The sequence below is a fragment of the Callospermophilus lateralis genome, assembly GCF_048772815.1.
Source record: "Callospermophilus lateralis isolate mCalLat2 chromosome 14 unlocalized genomic scaffold, mCalLat2.hap1 SUPER_14_unloc_1, whole genome shotgun sequence".
Lineage (NCBI taxonomy): Eukaryota > Metazoa > Chordata > Mammalia > Rodentia > Sciuridae > Callospermophilus > Callospermophilus lateralis.
The window spans coordinates 1,663,779-1,671,349 of NW_027510158.1; the positions used below are offsets into that span (position 1 = coordinate 1,663,779).

The following is a 7,571-nucleotide window of genomic DNA, read 5'->3' on the forward strand; positions in this document are numbered from 1 at the left end:
TGCTGTAATATTGTAAATACTGGACTCAGAACTTTCCTTAGGAGAAAACCAAGAGAACTTAAGTCTCAAATGTAATTGGAATCTTCGCCTCAGAGTGGAGTTGAAAATGCTATAGCCCAAGTGGCTGTTTACTGCTCTCCATTAGCGGTTGCTCACATGTTTTGGGGAAGAGAGAGAGAGGAGGAATTGGCTATCTTAAAAAACTGGATATAAAAATGTGGGTCAGGATGTGTGTTCACCTCAGAAATGTTCTATTTAACAATTGGGTCATGCACATCTGGTGTAGGAACTTTTTTCTACCATAAGTGACACCAATAAATATTTGTTATTTAAAAAAAATACTAAAAGTTTGGAACTGTCATAAAATAAAAATTTGTACAGATAAAGCTAAGGGATAAATCACTATCAGAAGCATTAAAACCATCTAAAGCCAAATAACTAAACTATATAATTTAAATTATAATATATTTATATATTATATATTATGTATTATTTATTATATACAACATATAATAGATTTACATATATCTATATGATATAAGTTGTTTATATATAATTATAATATAATCCATGTTTTATATATCATATTAATATTAATTATACTAATATAATAATTGTATTATTATCTTATTAATAATAGAAATTATATTATTATATAATTACATTACAATGATATGCAATATAAATTAATATAAATCTAAATATATTATATGATATATAATAAATATGTTATATATAATAAAATAATTTTTATATATTTAATTTATATATTATTTTATTATATGTGTATATAATATACATATATTTCATATATTATGTATAATTTATATTAAATACATGTGAATCATAAACATTTTGATATGTAATATATAATTAAATAATATACAATCCCCAGTACATCCTCCCTGCCAAAAAAAAAGTATTTTGAAGGCTAAAACACCATGAAATCTAAAGAGGAACCTGGAGTGGTTCTGGCCTATCAATTAACTATTAAGCTATTATTATTATAAATTAAGCTATTGTCATTATAAAGTTGTTCTGATTAAAATAGTAAAATGCTGGTGCAGATGTAGAAATTACATTAAGTACAAAACTTTACTTTGATATCACAGCAACCTCCTATCAATTAGACATTCCATTTTGCATGAAAACACAGAGGCTCACAAAACAACACAGCATTCTAGAATCACAGAGTCTTTGAAGAATTTAAAAATGTTCAGTAAAATGAAAGGAAATTCATTGCAAAATTAAACACTAGGGTAGTGAGCAAGAAGAATGCAGAGTGGAAGCAATATACAATCTAAATGTTTGAATGTTCTATTCCTCATGACATACCCACTCCCATGCACACATTAGGCTTTCTTGGTAACAGTGTAAGAGGTTAGTTGTGAGGACCAGACTGAAGGGAAGCAAGGCTTCTCAGCAGAGGGAGTTTTCTGAGAGCCATGCACTCTTGCTCTTTTGGGAGATGCAGGGGCAATGCTATTGGTCAAAGCCACAATTCTCTCTTTTTTAATTTTTAATTTGTTTTAATTAGTTATACATGACAGTAGAATGCACTTATATACTTTGATATATCATACGTAGATGGGATACAATTTCTCTTTTTCTGAGTGTACATATTGTAGATTCACATTGGTCATACAGTCACATATATATAAAGTAATAATGTCTGTTTCATTCTACTATCTTTCTTATCCCCATATCCCCTGCCTTCCCCTCCTTTCACTTCCCTCTACCTAAGGTAATGCTATATTTTTTTTTGTAGAATTACAATTCTTAATACACATATATACCACAATTTTTTTAATTCTTTTTGTATATAAAGTATGTTGACACCCAATTCAAGTCTTTATACATCACATTTCACCATCCTTGCTAATCCCCTGCCCCCTCCCTTTCTCTCCCACCCCTTTACCCTGTTTTCCCCATGCTCTCCCTCCCAACCCCACCATGAGTCAACCTTATTTTATCAGAGAAAACATTCAGTATTTGTTTTTGGGGGATTGACTAACTTCACTTAGTATTATCTTCTCCAGTGCCATCCATTTACATGCAAATGCCATGGTTTGTTCTTTTTTAATACTGAGTAAAATTCCATTGTGTATATATGCCATGTTTTTTTTCATCCATTCATCCACTGAAGGACATCTAGGTTGGCTCACATCTATTTCATTCTACTATATTTCTTATCCCCACATCACTGCATTTCCCTCCTTTAGCTATTGTGAATTGTGCTGCTATAAACATTGATGTAGTTGTGTCGCTGTAGTATGCTGTTTTTAAGTCCTTTGGATATAGTCCGAGGAGAGGAATAGCTGGGTCAAACGGTGGTTCCATACCTCCATACTGTTTTCTATATTGGCCGCACCAATTTTCAGTCCCACCAGCAAGGTATGAGTGTACCTTCTCCCCCACATCCTCACAAACACTTATTGTTGTTTGTCTTCATAATAGCTGCCATTCTGACTGGAGTGAGATGATAACTTAGAGTGGTTTTGATTTGCATTTCTCTGATTGCTAGAGATGATGAGCATTTTTCTAATGTTTATTGATTGATTGTATATCCTCATCTGAGAAGTGTCTGTTCAGGTCCTTAGCCCATTTGTTGATTGGGTTATTTGTTTTTTTGGTGTTTAGCTTTTTGAGTTCTTTATGTACCCTACAGATTTGTGCACTATCTGATATGTGAGGTGTAAAGATTTGCTCCCAGGATGTAGGCTCTCTGTTCACCTCACAGATTGTTTCTTTTACTGAAAAGAAACTTTTTAGTTTGATTCCAACTTTTTTATTGATTCTTGGTTTTAATTCTTGTACAGTAAGAGTCTTATTAAGGAAATTGGGGCCTAATCCCACATAATAAGATTAAGGCCTATTTTTTCTTCTATTAGACACAGAGTCTCTCACAACTCTCTCTACAATACTGAGTAAGTGGCAATTATTTTACATGGAAGACTTTTCATATGGTAAGAATAGATGTCATGAAAGAAAGAGAGCTGTCCATTGGTAGGGGACAGGTCTCTGCTTCGTGGCTACTTAGTGTTGAGTGGGTTCTATAAGCAGTGTTCTGATACTCCTACATTATAAAAAAATTATGTCCAAAATATATTCTTCCCAAGGAAAGCTATATCACACAGATTACTATTATTACCCTTCTATACAAGTGGATGTCTTATGATTATATTTTTTCTTTTTACTCTGTAGTGGAAGGAAACATTCTCAACCGATGTAGCAAGAATCATGTATCAATACAATAAAAACACAAGTTTATCAACACATTCTTAAGAATACCAGAAACAGAACTGTCCACATGGACAACTTGAATTCATGATGGAGATGGCATCATAGAGAAGTAGGAAAAAAGAGAATTATTTAACAAATGGGACTGGAGAACTGACATTCCACAAATAAAATACACATTTGCATTCCTACATCATTCCATATGTATTGTCAACTCTAGATATATTAACCATGTTAATATTTTAAAAGGAAATTTTCAAATGATTAGTGGAAAATATTGTGGATAGCTTTTAAAACTTGATTTTATAAAATATTTCCTAAGAATGCACACATAAAAACATATGATCACATGAGAAAAGATTAATAATTTGAGCACATAAAATTAAAAACATCTGGGACTGGGGCTGGAGCTCAGCTGTGGAGTGGTTGCCTACCATGTGCAAGGTGCTGGGTTTGATTCTCAGTACCATATAAAAATAAATAAATAAAATAAAAGTATTGTGTCCAACTATAACTAAAAAAATATTTTTTTAAAAAAATTAAAGACATCTGTATGTCCAAAGATTTCTTAAACAGGAAGACCAGGGTGCTGCTGGGTGGAAAAGGGTGCCCAGCGAAGATGCTGCTGGACTTGTCGGAAGAGCATAAGGAGCACCTGGCCTTCCTGCCGAAGTGGTGGTGGAGTTTGGGTGGATCAGGGTGGAGTTCCTGAGACAAGGGACCATCCCCAAGGTCTATGAGGGTGCCGCCAGGAAGCTCAACATGAGCAGTAACACTGTCCAGCATGGTGTGGAAGGGTTGACCTACCTGCTCACTGAGAGCTCCAAGCTCATGATTTCTGAAGTGGGTTTCCAAGACTCTGTTTTTGTTCTGCGATTCTCTGAAGAACTGAACAAATTATTGCTTCAGCTTTACCTGGACAACAGAAAAGAGATCAGGACTATTCTGGGTGAATTGGCACCCAGCCTTCCCAGTTATCACAGCCTTGAGTGGCGACTAGATGTACAGCTTGCAAGCAGAAGTCTCAGGCAACAGATAAAGCCAGCAGTGACTATAAAACTACACCTAAATCAGAATGGAGACCACAACAACAAAGTTCTGCAGACAGCCTCAGCCACCCTACTTCATTTAGTTCACCAACTGTAACAATCCTTGGATGAGATGAAAACCAACCACTGTAGGAGAGTAGTTCACAACTTCAAGTAGTACCAAGTGTTAAGGTCCTAATGCCTTTGACTCATTTGTGAATGGATGAGATTCAGGAATTACTTTTCAGAATTAACTTGTATCAATTGGTGTTGATAAATGCATCTAGATTCCATGAAATTCCTAAAGTCAAGTTCCTTTTCTGATGCTAAATGTGGTCAGTTTTTTGACAGATTGAAATGTAATTTTGTATTTTAAATGTGTAAATAGGGTTGAATCAACTAGAAATAAATCTATACTGTTCATATCTTCTGTATGTATGAGCAATAGCCTGTTTTTGGTACATTTTTGTCTGCTTAACTAGTATTTTCCTCTTTATTGATCAATTTTGAGAATAAAATTTAGAGCTAATTTCTTTCCTATTCAGAGTTATTTCTAAATAGTACAATATTTCTGACTTTTAAAAGCATCTCATGATGTTACTAGCTACAGAATAATGTAAAGTGAGTATGAGTTTTTTTTAAATTATATGCCCATATTGTTATAGGAAGTTCATGAATTTTTCTTTGAATGTAAAGGTCAGTAGTTTTTTACCATATTGCTGAAGTTTGACTTATGATTCATTGACTTAAGTAGTACTCAATTTTGTGTGATTGTTAATAATATTTTCACAAGGATTAATTTTTCTTATATACCAAAAGCAACTAAGAGACACACTGTCATTTACATTTATAAATAATAGATACAAGAATAATGTAATCAATGCTTGATTATCTGGGGTAAAAAGATGTCTTAAACTAAAAATGTTTTGAAATTTAAGAATATATTTTCAATATAACTGATAGAGGTTTCAATATAACTAACACACTTGAAAATTGAAAATATGTAAAGATAACCTACAAATTGGTAAGAAAAATATAATTAATCTAGTTAAAAATGACCAAAATATATGACCAGAAATTTTACAAAGGAATACAAATGACTATCAAACACAGAAAAGGAATATAACATTATCAATGACTATTAATATAGACCTCATAATGAAATAGCTTCTGAAGGTTTTATTGCCAACAGCTAAGAGACCATGAGAAAGTGCCTGGACACCTCCAAGGAGACTAGACCAAGGGCATCTCACATGTGATCGACACTTGTGGCAACTGATGCTGCTTCTAGGAAGAGAGCTGGGTGTGATCCCTGGGCTCACCTCTCATATGCCCTGTGACCAGCAGCCACATTCCCTGCACATATACCAGGTACAGTCCCACACAAGGGAGGCCTGTGCCTAAAGCTCGTAGCAATGAGGTTCAGAGCAGCAAAAACCTGGAGATCTCTCAAAAGTGCATAAGCAGGAGAGTGATCAATGCAACCAGGTACATCCACAGGCTGACTCCAGTCAAAACCAGTGAGCACAGTGGGTGAGTTTAAGGACCACCACTCTTTGATGCCTATTTTTATGTGTCCAGCTGGCAAGGTTATGGTCCCCAGTTGTTTGGTTAAGCATCAGTCTAGATGTGGAAAAATACTTCTTAGCTGTGATTGACATTGACTTTGAGTAACATAGGCCACCCTTTATAGTGTAGGTGGGCCTCATCTAATCAGTTGATAGCCTTAAGAGCAAGAACTGAGGTTCCTGAAGCAGAAAGGATTCTTCTCAAGGTTGCAACATAGAAGACTCATCTGAGTTTTCAACCTGCTAACTTATGGAATTGACTCCAGATTGCAACATCTACTTTTTCCTAAATTTCCAGCCTGCTGACAAGTGCCATGGATTTCTGATTGTATGCTCCCATAATATGAAACAACACATCAAAACTAATCTCTCTCCCATTCTCTCTCTCCTTATCTCTTCCCAGACTACACTGAATTTAGATACATTCAACAGAATATTTTTGTTAAATTAAAGGATCACTTATATGCTATACATTTATATGCATTTGTACACACAAACAAACACATACACATACACATATAATGTTAGGAATACTAGCAGCTTCAATAAAACTTCAAAGAATGTGAGAGTATAAGGACTCCTAAAGGTGGAAGGAGGCAGGGGAAAGCGTATACTTTCATGAAAGTTGCTACACTTGAATTTTCAAGGTAGGTTTATGAGAAATAACTAAAAACTTAATAAAAGCAGGCCAGTATGGACAATGTAAGTGTGTTATCAATGTGAGTTATGGGCAATTGAATCTTTGCCATCTGAGATCTTTTGAAACATGAGAAAATTAGTTATCAATGTTTCAATGATGTGCATGGATTTCTGGTGGCAGTGGATGGGGGTGGAAGAGGAAAACAAAGGCCACATGCTGAGGAGAGGCACTTTCCCACACCTGTGCTCATTTTTCAGTCATCTGACCAGCAAACAGAACTGTGGGATCTTGGCTGTCCCTGGAGTCACCTGGGAAGTTCTTAGTGCCTGGATCTCACCCCCAGACATCCACATTTATTGGCCTTAGAATGAGTTTAGGAAAGGACATATCTGAAGGCTCACCAAGGGGTTCTCAGTACAGGTCTGGGACTCCCTGCGGGACAGGATGCTCTCAGTCTGCAGGTGTCTGAGCTCTGACTTAAAGTTAGTTTCAAGCAGGTGAAGAGCACAACCAGATCTGCTTTGTACAAAGAGTACGGGGCAGAGGGTAGAGGACAGATGAGCAAGAGGACAGACTGGCAGTCGCAAGGCAGTTTGATGCCCTTCTTGGTGGCTTTGGAGAAAGGTGAGGCATTTGGAAGCAAATGTGCTGACTGTGATGTGTGGAGACCAAGAGGGGAAGATGCTCAGGGGTGTATGGTGGGACCCAGGATTTCAAGCTGGTGATTAGGTAGGTTGTGATAAGTAGTGATGGTGAGCAGACTGGAAGCCCTGGTCCTTTGATGTGCCAGCTTTGCAGCGCCTGGGAACTCTTTGCTGCAGAAAAATCTTTGTTAATCATTGGATGGCTTGAGAGAAGGTTAAAATCAATGAGTGATTATGGGCATGGTGACATATTCCTGTAATCCCATCAGCTCAGGAGGTTGAGGCAGAAGGATCCTGAGTTCAAAGCCAACCTCAGCAAAAGTGAGATGCTAAGCAACTCAGTGAGACCCTGTCTCTAAATAAAATACAAAAAAGGACAGGGATGTGGCTCAGTGGTTGAGTGACCCTGATTTCAATCCCTGGTACCCTTACTCCATTTTTTTTTTTTTAA

General features: G+C 36.0%; 1 pseudogene; it reads left to right on the top strand.

The window, feature by feature from the left end:
- The first annotated feature begins 3,859 nt into the window (after positions 1-3,859).
- On the top strand, positions 3,860-4,446 carry LOC143639880 (COMM domain-containing protein 2 pseudogene; annotated as a pseudogene).
- The last annotated feature ends 3,125 nt before the right edge of the window (positions 4,447-7,571 follow it).